This window comes from Protopterus annectens, chromosome 2.part0 (assembly GCF_019279795.1).
Source record: "Protopterus annectens isolate FY-2018-M chromosome 2.part0, PAN1.0, whole genome shotgun sequence".
Taxonomy (NCBI): domain Eukaryota; kingdom Metazoa; phylum Chordata; order Ceratodontiformes; family Protopteridae; genus Protopterus; species Protopterus annectens.
Window position 1 is genome coordinate 1,118,352,265 of NC_056728.1, and position 16,794 is coordinate 1,118,369,058.

The following is a 16,794-nucleotide window of genomic DNA, read 5'->3' on the forward strand; positions in this document are numbered from 1 at the left end:
AAATCAAGTGACAGTGAGAATCTTGCCCTCGCCCACAGGACTGTCATTGCTATCCCCTTACTCTGCAGGCTGCTGGAGTTCTTGATCTCTCCTCCTCCTATGGACCATAAGGGAGAGCGGCCTCTCCATCTGGCACAAGGGTGCACCAATGGTGCTGTGTATGACCCTTTGCACCAACCCTGGCATCTCCTGGTATGTGATAAAATCCCCAACTCCACCAGTACTGCAGGAAGGCAACACAGCACCAGCTGCTGGGCTAGTGCTACCTAAGGCTCAGGTAGCACAGGGGAAGCAAAGACAGTACTGCCAGGTAAGGTCCCAGATGTGCTAGAAGTTGGTGCCAGAGCCAGTGGAGTGGGGTCAGGCTGTGCCACTGGGGTTGGCCTACTTCCCTGTGCTGTAAAGCATTTGGTGATTTGTTAGAGATGGATGTCATGGAAACATTTTGATGACACATAATAGAAAAAAAAGATAAGTGTTGGGGTGAGAGGAAAAAAGAGACACAATTGGTACCACCATATGTGACCTACAATTCATTATCACAATAACACAACTATTTTATCTGAAGCTTTACATTTAAGTATAATTTCTAACAACTATAAACTATAATTATGGATTACTCAAAGTCATCCTTGCAATGTACAGATATTGCACATATGCTTGGTCCAGTAATACAATTAAAGTTAACAGCAGGGTATTTATGCCACTTGTGTAGAATTTAATTAAGGTAATGTTATTAAAGTATTGCACTATTTACACTTATTACTCATGATATTTGAGCCTACAATGTCTCACTACAGTCTTACACGTGACTCCTAAAGTTGGCTTGTGCTATAGACTGACACATGCATATTTGCTCTAGAGTTAGGATATACATGCTTACATTGCTACTACTGTATGGAAAATATATTTTCTTAATTTAAAAGCTACAATAATACTTCTCTTGTGCTGCATACATACCATTTGCTTCCCTCAGTCTCTCTAGATGCGCAACAGGGGCCTGCTGATTTTTGAATTAGCTGTGAAAAGAACAGAAGAGCTTTATGCATACCAGTCTTGCCTATATTTGGCTTTCTATGTATTTTAAATTCTCTTCATTAGCATACTTACACAACTGTGGGATGTTAATTCTGAACCCATCCAGCCACTGGTTTATTAACATACTTACACAACTGTGGGATGTTGTTAATTCTGAACTCATCCAGACACTGGTTGAGTGTATCCATCTTGCTCCTTTTTAGGTCATTAAAGTGGTGCCTACACTGTTCTACAGTGGGTGGAATACCAGTTGCACTGGAGACAGCCTTGGCCAGACTATTCCAGGCCTTAGACTTGTACTGGGAGCTGGTATAGCCCCCCTGCAAAACCTGTGGCTGTGGCACTTTACCAGGAGTGCAGTAAAGATTCTGGACTCCTGAACACCCCATGCCTACCCCATAAATTGGGCACTATCCCCTCTAACACCGGACATGTCTAACCAGAAAACACTGCAATAGCAAATAATGATTTCCCACCAATGTGTGCTATTGTGTTTATCAGTAGTGTGCAAACTGAAGCAATGATGCCAACCATGTTTGCATGATGCTAAGAGGAGAGCAACCATGCCAAACAGAGAGGAAAGCAGTTTTCTAAATGTGAATGTTAATAGGATAGTTGACATTAGTTTCAGGGATGGTTGCTACTGTAACTGTAAAGTGATTTAACTTTGCAGTCATGTATAAATTATGACCTGACACATTTTTTGTCTGGCTTTGCATACATAAAATTAATTTTTGCAATGTGGGATTCAAACCTATACATAAGAGACAAAAATTTTCTTCCACAACAGTGAGTTTTCATCCTTGCCACAGAAGAAGTGCTTCTCAGACATGCTCATTATTCACATATCAATACACATGACAGAATGACAGGATTAGGAATAAGTATATTAGAGGGTCAGCCCAGGTTGGGCAGTTTGGAGACAAAGCCAGAGAGGTGAGATTGCATTGGTTTGGACATGAGCTGAGGAGGGATGCTGGGTATATTGGGAAAAGGATGCTAAGGATGAAGCTTCCAGGTAAGAGTAAAAGAGGAAGGCCTAAGATAAGGTTTATGGATGTGGTGAGAGAGGACATGCAGGTGGTTGGTGTGACAGAGCAAGATGCAGAGGACAGGAAGAAATGGAAACAAATGATCCACTGTGATGGCCCCTAATGGGAACAGCTGAAAGAAAAAAAAGATACACATGACAGAATGAGGGGTTAATCATATATGTGTGTCACCTTACAATGTCCTGGTTTTACACATTCATGTGTGTATGAGTCTTGTTGAAGTCTGAACGCCATACAAGGCCAGAGAACACAATTATGATTACAGAAACATATCAGTTAGTATACCCTTAGTCATGCATCTAAACCATCAAAACGCAGTAAGCTTGTCTTATCCCTCATACATATAACTCATATGAGCACCACCACTATGCATAGTTACTCTTATAAGAATTTAAACATAATTATAAATATGTGATGTTTAATATAAAGTGAAATGGAACAACAGTAAAAACTCTGGAATTTCCTGCATTAGAACTCAGGACCATGTGTATGGCAGTCTTACACTTACACTTGTTGCCACAGGAATATTGAACTAACACTTGGATACTTTCTTGTTTATTACTATAAACTGAACTCTAACAACAGTAAAATATGTTGAACTCCCTGTATTAGAACCCAGGACCATCTGCATTACAGCCCTATACTTACACCTGCTGCCACAGGAATAGCAAAATAACAGTTGCATGTTTCCCTATTCATTCTTCTGTGAGTTAACTGCTGCGGAAACCACTTACCATGTTTGTGAGGTGCCCAACAGAATTAATAGAATGCATCCATTTTGAAGCTGTGATTGTCTGCTTCCTCTCTGCAGGTGTTTTAGACCTGCAGATGTTGGGGAAGATTTCTAACCATATTGCAACATTGCTAAGTGGTGTTGCATGATGGAAAGCAAAAAATGCAACATTGTATCCTTTTTGACAGTTAGAATATCTATGCCTGTCTGCAGGTGTACTGTCTGCTTCCTGTGTGGGCCTCTAGTCCAGGTTTGCATGACAATAAGCATCGTGCAAACAAGATAAGCAAAGCTAAACCTGTTTTAGCCTTGTGATCAATGTTTATTAGGTTTCATCCTTCAAAGACAAAGTGGGACTTGAACCCTGTTCTACTAATAGTATATGCCCTGTGGATCAACATGTTTAGCATATCTGCTACACACACAAGGGATTCACAGGTGTAGTTGATGTATTGGTCATCAAAGAAGTACTTTACATGACATTTATTGTGGCTCTCTGTTTCCTCTGTTTGTGCTAAGCCATGCACCATGCAAATACTGGCATAAAAATAAGAACATTAGAAAAAAGGAAGAAAATAAATCTATTAAAGAAACAACACTACAAGACTTATGGTGGTACACATGAAATATTTTTTCATAGGTCTGGATTTGAACTCTCTCTCCAATGAACCTTCAAAACACAGTAAGGGTGTGTTATCCCTCTTTGCCACAGAAACAGCTTTGCAACAGAGAATGAAATTCATTGTTCATACAAGCAACTGCAACAGCATCACAACAGTAACAAAACATATGGCAGCTGTACACTTCTGAGTTGTTTGTACATGCATCAATTTCAGATGTAATGCAATGAGTGATCATACAACCATTTATGACTATTGCTTGCAGAAGTGCAGCTCTGGCTTATCTTTGTATGTTGCTGATTCTTCTCTTATTTAACCATTAATCTATGACATGCAGTCTGTAAGGCATTTTGTATCATTGTCCTTAAATTATGTGAGGATATTAAATGGCAATAACATACAGTTGTCAACAAATGTAGGGGAGGTTGGGTGTTACTGAACAGAAATTGTGAAATATCTGCTGCTTACTTGAATTTAAAATCTTGATACAATTACTTATACACTTTGTAAGCCTAACCTGGCTGACACACCCACTGGAGGTAAGGGAGTCTGAACTGATTTGTGTTTTCCTTCTTCCTACCTGTAATTATTCACAGTTGCAGTATGTTAGCAACGAACACTGAGGGAGTGCCTGCACTGTGTTTACATCTGATGCATGAAGCCAATAATTTGGGATTCAGCAATTCCTATGAGTTCAAACCTCATTTGCATCTTTATAGTGCTCACAGGCCTGAATCTACACTATGAAAAGGGAACCATGTAGCTAGGAAACCTGAAGGTGAGGAGACTTGTTTATGTAGATAACACAGAAGAAAATTGTTATAACTTTGGATTTCTCTGTACAGAAGACTACTGGATCTTGGTAAGGTATGATTGCAGTTTTCAGTTACATACTGGATATGCTCAGATGAAAATTAGAAGCATTTTTATATATGCATTAGCAAATGCTACTTTTATCTGTATGCACTTCTTAAAAGTTTACTGATATGGCATAGGCATTTTTGCCAAGGCATTTTACTTTCTCAGATGCACAGCCTTATTAGCTTTCATCACAAGTGCTAATGTTACACCTGCTTTCTCTTTACATTCTTCTATTGTTATTTCAGTGAAATGTAAATGTCCTATATTTTCAATGACACAGGGATGCTAGCCTTCTAGGATGGCCTATAGACACCTCTAGGGGAGTGCTGGCCACAGGTAGAGATGACTGTCAATTGCATAAGATTGAATGTTCTGTGGTAAATGTGTAGACATGTTTTTGGGACAGTTTATTTGATAGCACTTAGTAGCAGTTCACCAATAGTTTGTTAGCAAAATGTGTCATTTGCCTGCTCTTTTGGGGGTGGGGAACCCAAGTTCCATTTCTGTGCTGGCACAAACAAAATTGTTTGTAAAGATGCTTGCTTTGGTATTGTTACTTCCCTTGTTTTGGATTCAACCTTGCTTTGTGTGTGACTGTAATATGTTACAACCACATAAACCCTTTTTTTAATATCTGAATATCTTGACTGTTTTTTGTTTCTCCAGTGGGTAATATTGAAAAAACTATATTTATGTGTTATATCTAAGCAGGAGTTTTATTTATGTGATACTTATGTGTATTATACTTCTTATGTGTTTTAGTGTCCCAATCACCGCAACCCCCCCCCCTTCAGTGACCCTGAGAATGAAGTAATTGTCCAAGCATTTAGACAACATGTTGCTTTTCTGCTTGAGAGATGATGTGGGGATATGTCTGGAAGAATGCTAATTTGGCAATAGATATTAGCTGATGTAAACACCGTTGATGGCCACAGTAGGATATATGATCAGGTGCATCATAGGGCCATTGACATGATTTCATCGGCCCAGAGGAGAACAGCTGCAGTGGCTTGTAAACAAATGGCTACTGGAGGAGGGTCTGCTACATAGCCACCACTGACACCAAATTAAGAGTTCCTGTCCACTGTCAGGGATCCAGAGAGCTCAGTGAAAAGTGCACAACAGCATGTGATTGATGTTTGTGCTACTGTTTCAGGGAAGACAAGCATGTCCAGTGAGGAACTTCTAAGTAGGCTTACCTATCTCAGTTGTTAAATATTTCTTGTATAGTAAAATATTGAGAGCAATACTTGAATGTGTCGTCCAAGTGTTTGTTAAAAGTATCATTAATGGACCTATAGAGGGCCAAAAGTTTTAACCTCTTATATTACTGTTAATTGTGATGCTGCTATCCTTACTTTTTACTTGACTTCTTCCAGGACCATCATCTCTAGGAACTCTAGAGTCATCTGCACATGATAAGCCAAACACTTTTATGTCAGTACTGATAAACAGTTCACAGAAATATTTATTTTATCCATATGTGTTTTTGTGGGTGTCAGGACTGTTGTGTGTATTGCTGTACTATGTACTATTATGTACTGTTATGGCTCGCATAGTAGGGATACCCAAAATACATAAATCAGTGCACAAACCTCCATTCAGACCTATTATATCAGGGTCTAGATCCAAGACATATAACATCGGAGTTACTATTGATAGATGGACTAAACATATATACCAAAATATACCTTTCATTATTAAGGATTCATGGGATTTCTTAGCTATGCTCAGCTTTGAAATATGGTCGGAACATTTAACTTTGATTACCATTGATGTATGTGATTTGTTTTCGAGTATACCCAAAGATGAAGGCCTGGAGAGGTTCGGAAATAGTTTAAGAAAATTTTCACAGATGTCCTGGGACAAAACCAACTTAATTATAGACATGATGGGTTTGGTTTTGGACCACAATTATCTGACATTTGAAGGGGAATTTTTTAGACAGTGCAAGGGGGTTGCTATGGGGGCCTCTTGTGCCCCCATTTTCGCTAACCTGGTCATGTCTGACTGGGAAAATGAATTCATCACCACTTGCGAATTCTTTCCTTACATCGCCTTCTATGTGAGATTTCTTGACGATATTTTTATTTTGTGGAAAGGATCCAAAGAGAAAATTACAGAATTCATGGAATATATTAACGGAACTACCCAATTTCTCAGGTTTACATACAATACAAGTAACCAGGGTATTGCATATTTAGACACATACATTAGTTTAACTCCTGTGGGATTCACCTCGAAGGTGCATCGTAAAAGCACATTCTCCAATGATTATTTGTACTTCGGAAGTGAACATCCACCACATATATTCAAAAATATTATCAAAGGTCAATGTATTCGATGTGCTAGGATGTCCTCTACTAAAGAATTAATGGAAGTAGAAATGGAATTCATCAAACAATTATTCTTGAACAGAGGATATCCTACTAGTATGATCAATGACACAATAGAATATGTGAAGACTCAATGGGGATTTAAATATAAACCTTTATTGTGTCACACAAGGGAGATTAACGAAATCACATACACTCAACATGAGCATATGGGTAGAGTTTGTGTCATCACATACACGCCTTATAGCTTTAGAATCAAGGACATCCTTAATAGATATTGGGATATTATTACTGTTACAGATTCTAACAAGAATATTTTAGGAGAAAAACCTAGAATTGTCTACAAGACTGGTCCAAATATAAAAAGATTGTTAGAAAGTACAAATCCTAGGAAGGGGGTTAATGAGCATGAAAAAATTTTCACCAGGAAATGTGGCAGGTGCAATCAATGTAAGTTCATTAATACAAGTAGTAAAATCATATTAGGTGATATCAATAACACATTGATAAGAAGTATAGGTGGAAACTGTTGTACCAAACACATAGTTTATTTAGCCCTATGTAAAATATGTTCAGCCTATTATATAGGCAAAACAGAAAGGGAGCTAAAAAAGCGTATTTATGAACATTATTACAGGATTCAAAAAAGGATTGTAAAAATGCACTTTATAGACACATCAAAGAATATGGGGAAGATCATATATTTTTATTTTTCATTATAGATGAGGAAAAAGATATACCATATGGGGGTGATTGGAAAACTAGATTAGCCTGCAAAGAGAGTAAATGGCAGATGCTCACTGACTCCACAAGAAGTCCAGGTATTAATGATTTCATCAGTATCAAACCTTTTCTGATTTTGGATTCATAAAAAACATCATTTACTAGCAATGTTATAAAATTAAAAAAAATTTCATCAGTATTAGTATTATTTATACTATTTCAACAGATTTTTAAGATTTTTAAATGTTATAGTATGTAATGTTATAATATATTATACAATCTGTGCTAATTTTATTTTTAGTAAATACTTTTCATACATTTTTATACATATGTTTTTTACACATATGTTTTCATACATATGTATTCACCCACAGTTAACAAAAACTTGGGAATTCATTCGCAGACATACAGTTATAAAGTACATATGAATGTTATGATTGCGATAGCATGTTTTTTAATGCTTGTTTTTTAATGCTTGTTTCTTTAAGAGAATTTTAAATGTTGGCGCCAAATGTGGTTTAAATTAACTTGAAAAGATGGGATACACTAGTTCTGAGGAAGTCTGCGATGGGCAGATGAAAGCGCTAAACTAGTGATTCTTGTTGTTATTTTGCACAATAAAAGAATTTGTTTTATACATTCGGAGAAGTGTCTGTTATACAGATTTGACTGAGCGTTTTGGATTCTGTTAGCCTATGTTGGGTCTTGCTAATCAAGCTACGTTATATCCAACTGAGCGTTGGATTACTTTTTTCTGTGTGTGGAAGCTGGGTGCCGCAGTTCAAGCTACGCTATATACTTGTTGTTGCTGCGGTAGCTGGATTCTGTTAGCTGATATTGGATCTCGCTATTAAAGCTATGTTATATCCCACTGAGCATTGGATTCTGTTCTGTGAGTGGAAGTTGGGTGCCGCTGTTCAAGCTACGCCACATACCAATTGTTTATACGGTAGCTATTGAATTTTTCTTGGTCGTCTTTTGGATTTTATTTATCAGTATGTATTGCTGTACTGTCTCTAATAATGGCACCACTGTTAGTTTGTTAGTTTGTTAGCATATATTGGACTACAGAAGTGTAGGCACTGAATTATTTCCTGTGTTTGTTGCTTATTATCACAGGTGATCCTGACAGTGGAAGTGTAGGACTCTTACCACCTAATGTCAGAGTATTGGCAGACTCTGATGATGACAGTGGGCAAAGAGATTCACAGTCGGAAGTTGCAGAGGTTGAGTCGACAGTGAGGTTGACATTCAGCCATCCCCTGTAATTCTATCAAACATAGCCAGTAGGTCTACACCAACCCATTCCAGTGAACCCTCAGATATTGGACAGGTGGAGGGTGAGACACTTGATTGGGGGTAGTGTGGTTACTGCGGCTTCAGTGCTTGTTGACTCTGGCTGTAGCCAAAGTATGGGCGAGGTGCCACACAGGAGGGTTGTTAGGGGTGCTTGTAGTAGGCCTGCTGTCCATCCTCCACCTGATCTAGGTGTGCCTTTCTATGCCACTTGACATATGTTTAGGGCCATCATGGAGGTGCTGGCATGTTCCAATAGGTTCTCCAAAGAAATGTTTAAGGTCGTAGATGTGGTACAGGCTGATATGCATGACTGTCTTCACCCTGTGGCCGATTCAATGGATTGGATGATTGACACTTTGTAATGAGTGGTGTCTGTGATAGAATGTCTGCTGGGAGGGGTATGGCATCCAGGTGGTGTAGTTCAGCCACATCATCTAATGTTAGCAGATGTGGACATGCCCAATTAAACTCTCATAGTTGCACTACTTCCACTGCTCCATCAATGATTGAGATGTCCACACTCGGACATGGCAGGCCATGGAGCCATAGTTCTGGGCATCCCTGTGAGGAAAGCTTGTACAGCAGACATTAGTAGCATTCAGATAGCAGCACTGCATTTCACCATGGGCATGGACATGCCAGTACAACACCTGGCAGAGCCAGTACACCAGGTTGGGTATGATGACGATGAACTGCCACCTCTACCATGCACGGTTAACACCTGTTCAATATACCAAGACATAGAGCTAGCACAGAGCTTGGCTATGTTCTTGCAGATGCTCAACATACCAATTTCATCTGGAGGGCCTATACAGTCACACACGCAACAGTTACATGGTTCAGCCATGAGGATTAAAACTCAATCTGTCTCAGTGGCCATTTGTTACTTTATCTAAATGTCTGCCTGTTTCTCTTTTTTTACTCACATGCACTGAGTTATCTTTTCTGTCAGCCTTGGCTTTCTGCCCCCCCCCCCCAAAAAAAAAAAAACACAACATCCTGTGCAAGTGATGATAAATGTGCCATATCCTTGTTTTTCTGTCTATTGGATTCAGGGATACATAAGTTTTGTGTCATGCTCAGGGTGCATAGAATTTATGTGTTTGCAATGCTGTTTTGCTAATTGTACTGCTTTCTTACAGGTTCTTGTAATGTGTACATGCCTCCCAAACTCTTACAGCTAAAAGGGTGAACCAAGCCATAAAGAAAAGTGGGGCAAACGCTGAATGATAGGGAGATTTTTTAAATATTTTGGTCTTACAAAGTTAGACAGTTGATATATATATATATATATATATATATATATATAAAAAATCAAACAGTTTTTGCATTAGTATTTTTAGGATTTTACTGAGGGATACGAAGTCTGAAACTTAAATGTGTGTCATTAATTTCTAACTTCTCTCCTTAATGATTTGCCAAAGGTCAAACTGAGGACATTTGGTGACCATCACTTCTTTTGAGAGGTATGAATGTGTGAATCTTTGATGCCTGAGGCCTATTACTTGACAGAGGATATAGGTATTCACATAAATCACTGCTGTCACATCTTGAAGTCATTGCTATAAAATTCAACCAACTTATACTTACTTACATTACCAAATAACTGTATGCAAGGCTATGCCATTAATTTGTATTATTGCACATTGTTTTTTCTATTCCTGGTTCAACACTTACCTTGTAAATCCAGCAGTTGATACAGTTTTAATTCAGGGTTGACTCTGTCTGAAGCTAGGAGTACACAGCCATTACATGGATAGGTAAAGGTTGTGAGGGTATCCTGGCATCAATGTTGCTATATGTATGTGCATAGGATAAGGGTATTAGCCCCTTAGGTGGTGAATGAGTGTGCTAGGAGTTGCCTCTTAGCGAATATGAGGACATATTGAGCATGCCTATGTCTGCCTACACTCACAGCAGCTGCTGGTTCCCCCTTTAACTCCTCATCTGCGTGTGGCTGTGGTAACCTTGAAAGTGGTGGTGGGATGTGTGCCCATTCATCTTGCTGATCCTACTGAAGCAGTTTTCTCAGGATGATGTTGTGAAGCATGGCACAGACAGTGAATGTTTCAGTACATGTATGTGGATTGTACTGTAGGGCTCCCCCAGATGTATCTATGCACTGGAACCATGACTTCAGCAGCCCAAACACATTCTCTGATATTTCTGGTTTGAGTGTGTGCCTTATTATGGTGTTCTTCAGTGGGTGTGTGCATTTCTGATGGGTGTCAACAGCCATGGTTCCAGTGCATAACCTGCATCCCCCAGTAAATTACCTTATGTGATATCACCCCTATTGAACATCTGATACAGTTGGGAGTTGTGGCAGATATGTGAGTCATGATAACTGCCCGTGTTGCCAGCATACACATTCAAGATGATTCCCTTAGAATTACACATGACTTGGCAGTTGATGGAGTGTATTTAGACCCTTCCCTGTTCCCCAGGTGGTGCTTTGATTTCTGTATACAACCTATGGCACCCAGTACTTCAGAGTAGTGTGCTACAGGGTACAACTCCTGCATATTTGTGGCCTTGTCCTCAGGTGTATGATAAAAATATATGTAGTTACTGGCATGTTGGAGCACAGCATCTAGGAAGTGAAAAAGGATCCTAGATGCTGATGCCTGTGACACCCCCAGCATGTCCCCTGCTGGTCTTTGAAAGGTTCCTGTAGCTAAAATCATAAGTGCTACACATACCTTTGTCTAAACTAGTACTGGCTCCCCTCTGTTTGCCCTTGGTCTGAGTTGAGGACAACAGAGTTTCAGAGTTTCTGCAGTGTGTCTCTAGCCACCATGTAGCTCTTTTCATTTTCCATCTCATGTAGATTGTGTTAAGTTGAACAGGGTCTGAAAACTGTTCTTCTTGGCCATGGTCTGTTAGCAACAGCATAGACTTCAGCCTGTTGCACATACACATGAATTAAAGCAACACCAGCCCCTAACATTCTTTCCGTGTAGACTCCTTTCAGTTGCTGTTTTCCAATAAGTTTTGGAATTCACAGGGAAAACCAGCATTGAGTCTACACAGTTGCTTTTATGGCTTGTTGATTAGTGCTTCCATCTTGGATTGGTTGATTAGCATACAGTTCAGCTGCTTATGCTGTAATTAGCATACCACTGTGTTTACCATGATTGTGATGCTGTACACACCATATAACGCTGCTTACTGATTACAAAATAGTACACTACTGTGTGCACATTGTGCCATGACATGTACATGGTTTTAGCGGCTCATGCAGGGTTTATTGAATCTGCACCCATGAGTAAACTTGAACATTATTATAAACCCAGTGCCACGCACGTAAAGAACAGGTGCACGGCCAACCAGATCTGGACTCCAAAAGACACAACGGCCAGCAGTCAAATGTCAGCAATAATTCTTTATTATATCATATCATATTATATCATATCATATCATATCACATCATATCATATCATATCACATCATATCATATCATATCATATCATATCATATCATATCACATCATATCATATCATATCATATTATATCATATATCATATCATATCATATCATATCACATCATATCATATCATATCATATCATATCACATCATATCATATCACATCATATCATATCATATCATATCATATCACATCATATCACAATTCTAACTACAGACCAATTTCGGCTGCTAAGCCTTCTTCAGTCTGTACTTTGAATTGTGATATGATATAATAAAGAATTATTGCTGAAATTTGAGTGCTGACTGTTGTGTCTTTTGGAAACTTGAACATCCACATAAAACCAAGTCAGTACCTAACCTAACCATAGATGTAAATGCTTTATGGTCAGTGACTACTGAGTTCTATTAAAATATCAGTATGCCTTCAATGTCTTGATGTACCATCTAAACATCACCACAGCAATTATCTCTATAATATATTTTGTGGCTATTCTACGAAATGAATGCATTAGATGACTTTCTATTGGTGAAAACTACCTGCCCTCCCATTTATTTTTTCTTAACTTCTGTTCTACTGTCTAGCTTATTTATAACTATACAATATAACAATATATTCCAACTTGATTCTTCAACTGGAATTTCTTTTTTAAATAAAGTAACTACTAACAATTGTAAGATGTTAAAAGCAATATGTTGACTTTTATGGATGCATACTTTTCTGAAATCTTTACTGTGTATAAAACTTTTGCAACTGGCCAGGGTTATGGCTAAATAGGGTCTTATGCCTTAAATATTTATCTGTATGTCTATCTATCCATTTAGTTGTTCTAGTAATGGACACTGTCAGAAGGATGCCATAAAATGTTTATCATGCACAAAATGTTGATATTTTATTTATCTTTAGTCTCTATACTTAGTCCAACATTTATGGACACTCTAGTGACATCTTTTATCCTCCCTCAATATTCTAACTATTCCATTGGCATAATTCAGTCCCATTTATACCAATGCAGAAAACAAACTGCATGCATTGCAGACACAAAAATACTATTAGACCCCACCCAAAAGAAAAACTCAAATCCATAAAAAATAAAATATAGCAAAATTAGAATGAAACTTTTAAACTAGTGAAAAAAAGAAAATCCCAGCCACAAAAGAAAAAAAAAAAGCCTTGGGGCAACAACACTGTCAACAAAAGGAACCAATTTCTAGATATCTACTCTGAGTAAGTTTTAACCTGACTAAAGACATAACTAAACTATACCACTAATAAAGCATTATTTATTTATTTAACATCTGTTAGTTGGGTAGATAAACTGGTCCAGGGACCCTTTTTAGTCACAACACAGGCCAGGGAGGCTAGAAAATACAAGTAAACATAGAACAGAATGTAGAACTATTTACAAAGAAATTTATATAGGCATTCGCAATAATAGAGCTGTAGATATAGCACATAATTCATTTTTTTTAGAAACAGATATTTTTGAATTGATATGAAAAATCTTAATAAGTGGATGGGAAATAGGAAATACACCCCGGGGACCACTTTGGTGGCTCTGCTCAACAGGGGCACAGGAAAATAACTTTCTTGGGTGGCGTAAGCCAGGGAACCTTGTTGACTAGGCTTACTTAGGCCCTTGGGCTGATAGCCTAGTGCCTACCTATGAACCTACAGTTCATTACTGACAGAGCAAATTAGTCTATAGTTCTATTTCAAAAAAAGCATTTCACTAAATATGATAATAGCTGAATTAATATTAAGCCTGATGAATACATAATTGTTCCTTGCCTTATGGGAGCTTTTTAGCACACTTCTCTGAAGCAGTTACAGGCATGCTGTTTATTGGGTATTTGTTTTAGTTGTAGTTTGAAGCTAGTACGTTTCTCCATCTGTCTTATTTCTGCTGTGAGTTTGTTCCAGCTGGAAGGTGCATTTTTTGAAAAGTTTTTTAAGTAGAGGTTAATTTGTAAGTGGGTCTGGCTAACTGTCTGATGTCTGTATTTCTAAGGCTATAATTACATTCTTATTAAATAACCTGGTCTTTAAAGGCTGACAGTATATAGTATAAAGCAGCTTGTAAGTAAGGGATTTTGGTAGTTGCTCATTTCTTGCTGAAACTATAAGCTACCTGCCATTCTTTTAGTGCAGTGGTGGTATTTGCTATCAGGCAGGTTGATGAAGCATAGCTATTTTATTCTCTGTGGTTTGTACTAATGCACAGCTGAGTTTTCAACAATAAGGTGCAGTCTGTATTTTATCCTTGGAATGAGTACAGTGATGGCTGTTGAGCATCTAGCTTCTGGTTTGAGGATATTGGATGTACTATTACCGTGTTAACTTGGGTCTATGTATGATTGGCTATTGAATTGTCCTATTACTTTGTTAACTTGGGTCTATGTGTGAAGTGTAAAAGAGACAGAAGGATCTAACACAATTCCTAAGCATCTTTGAGAGGTAGTTGTAGGCAGATGTTAAAAGAGGGATCATAAATAACAGGGATAGGGGCATGTTTAATCTTTTGAGCTCATTTACAAGTTTGTTACTAGCTAACTAGTTCCAAAGTAGTTCAGAATCAAATTGCAGCTTTGTAGGGATATCATGAGTTGATTCCCCATGCCTAGAGAACACTACATCATTTGCATACATCATGCAGTCAACACATCTGAACACCATGCTGCAAAACAATGCCACAGACTTGCTAGATATTAAAAAGGAATTAAAAATGAACATTTACATCAGAACTACAATAGAAAATTACTTATGTGGCAACCCATTCATTAAAGACCATGTAACCTATGTGAAATTAATGGGAACTGTTACTCAAACTAAAAATTTTGAAAATGAATAAATAGAATATTTTGGAATCTGCCTTTGTGATAAAAATCTTGAACAGTGGGATTGGAGAACATGTTTCATGACACATGACTTTGCTGCTTATCAGGGTAGTTGCTCCATTAACCTAAAGGGTATTCAGATAAAAAAAAACAGCCTGTTGTGTAATCCTGTTTGAAATGGGACTACTCAATGCATTATGAGGAAGCACTTTAAAGACCAGTGTAGTGGTATAGCAGTATGAAGCTTTCAGCAAGCATCACTGCAGTAACCTGATGGATAGTGTTGCATGCAAATGTGGCTATGTGGGGGTGCTGCTAATATAAACCTGTACTGAGCGCTGCCACAGAGCCTTACAATGTGACCAAAGTAGCATGGTGAAGTGATTCAACGACAAGCTGTTATTTGGGGAAGAGCAGTTAGGAGTGAACTTGATGCTTTACAATGTATGTCCACTCTGCTAATTATTACATGATTTATACATAGAGAGAGAGAGAGATATACGACCACACCCACACACACACACTATATATATATATATATATATATATATATATATATATATATATATATATATATATATATATATATGGATTCTGCTACTTTTGTGGAATGGTGCTTTGGTTGGCATCTGTTTCGATGACACTATTCGGTCTAATAAACAGATGATTGACAGCTGTCGGCAAAAGTAGCAGCTTGGATCTTACCTTTGAAGTATCCAGATTTTCACAGAATGTCCAGACTTTTGCCTTTTGTTTTCAGTCTGTTCCTTTTGAAAGTTTGTAAGAACAATATTTAAAAACTGTGCCTATTTTTTGGACTTTGTCCTCCCGTTAGTGCAGGACATCTCGACAAAGCCGTAAATTAGGTTGAGAGGCATGAATCCGTTCTCAGAATTGGTGAATTTGCTTTTCATGACTTATGGCTTCATCAGTCATGAAATTTGTCCCTAAACCTAAAGCGTGACATATGTCATTGTTACATATACCAGATCCCTCATGCATTACATATATAGATATATTGTTTAACAATAACTGTTGCAAGGACCCCCCAAACTTTATGCATCAAAATGTTTAAAACAAAGGCAAAAAATGAGCAATCCATCATAAAAGGTAATTTATTCAGTTGAATTTATTGGCCATTTTCCCTGATGCAGCCTCTTCAGTGCATGTCCACATATAACATCAAACTATTAGTTTAAACAGGAAAAAACATCATGTGGCCAGTCACTCGTGGTTATTTAACTGCAAACTAGCAAATATAACTGCAAATGTACTCTGTGAAGTGGAGCAGTAGAATATATTTAATTTATTTATATATGTATAGCTAGCCTTTGTTGACTGAGTTAGTCCCACCAGGCTAGTACTGTCTTTTAGGGAAGATGGGATGTGGTTCTCATACTGGCTAGGAGAAATCTGGCCAGGACACTGGGGAAATATCTTTTTTGATTCATCTCTTGTGAGATATTTCTCCTCTAAATCAGACAGATGAGACCCTGGTTTAGCACCTCACCTGAAGGATAGCATACTTAGCAGTGCAGTACCCTCCAATGTTGCACTGCAGTGTCACTGAGGAGAAATTTTATATATTTATTTATTCCCAGTTTGATTACTGGAGAGGTCCACTGGGCCCAGAGAGCTCATTTTCAGTGGAGGCCCTGGGAGAAACGTTCCATGAAACAGATTACAATAAAGATAGCAGTCCAATAAAAATAAGGTACAACTATAAATATATATCAAATAATACAAAGTGTGAGCAATATTGCCCATAGTGGAAAAATATCATGCAGATACATTTTAACAAATTCACACAGTCAGTCAAAGTCAAAAGCTATTTACAATATTTACAGAGTGTGAGAGATCATGTGGG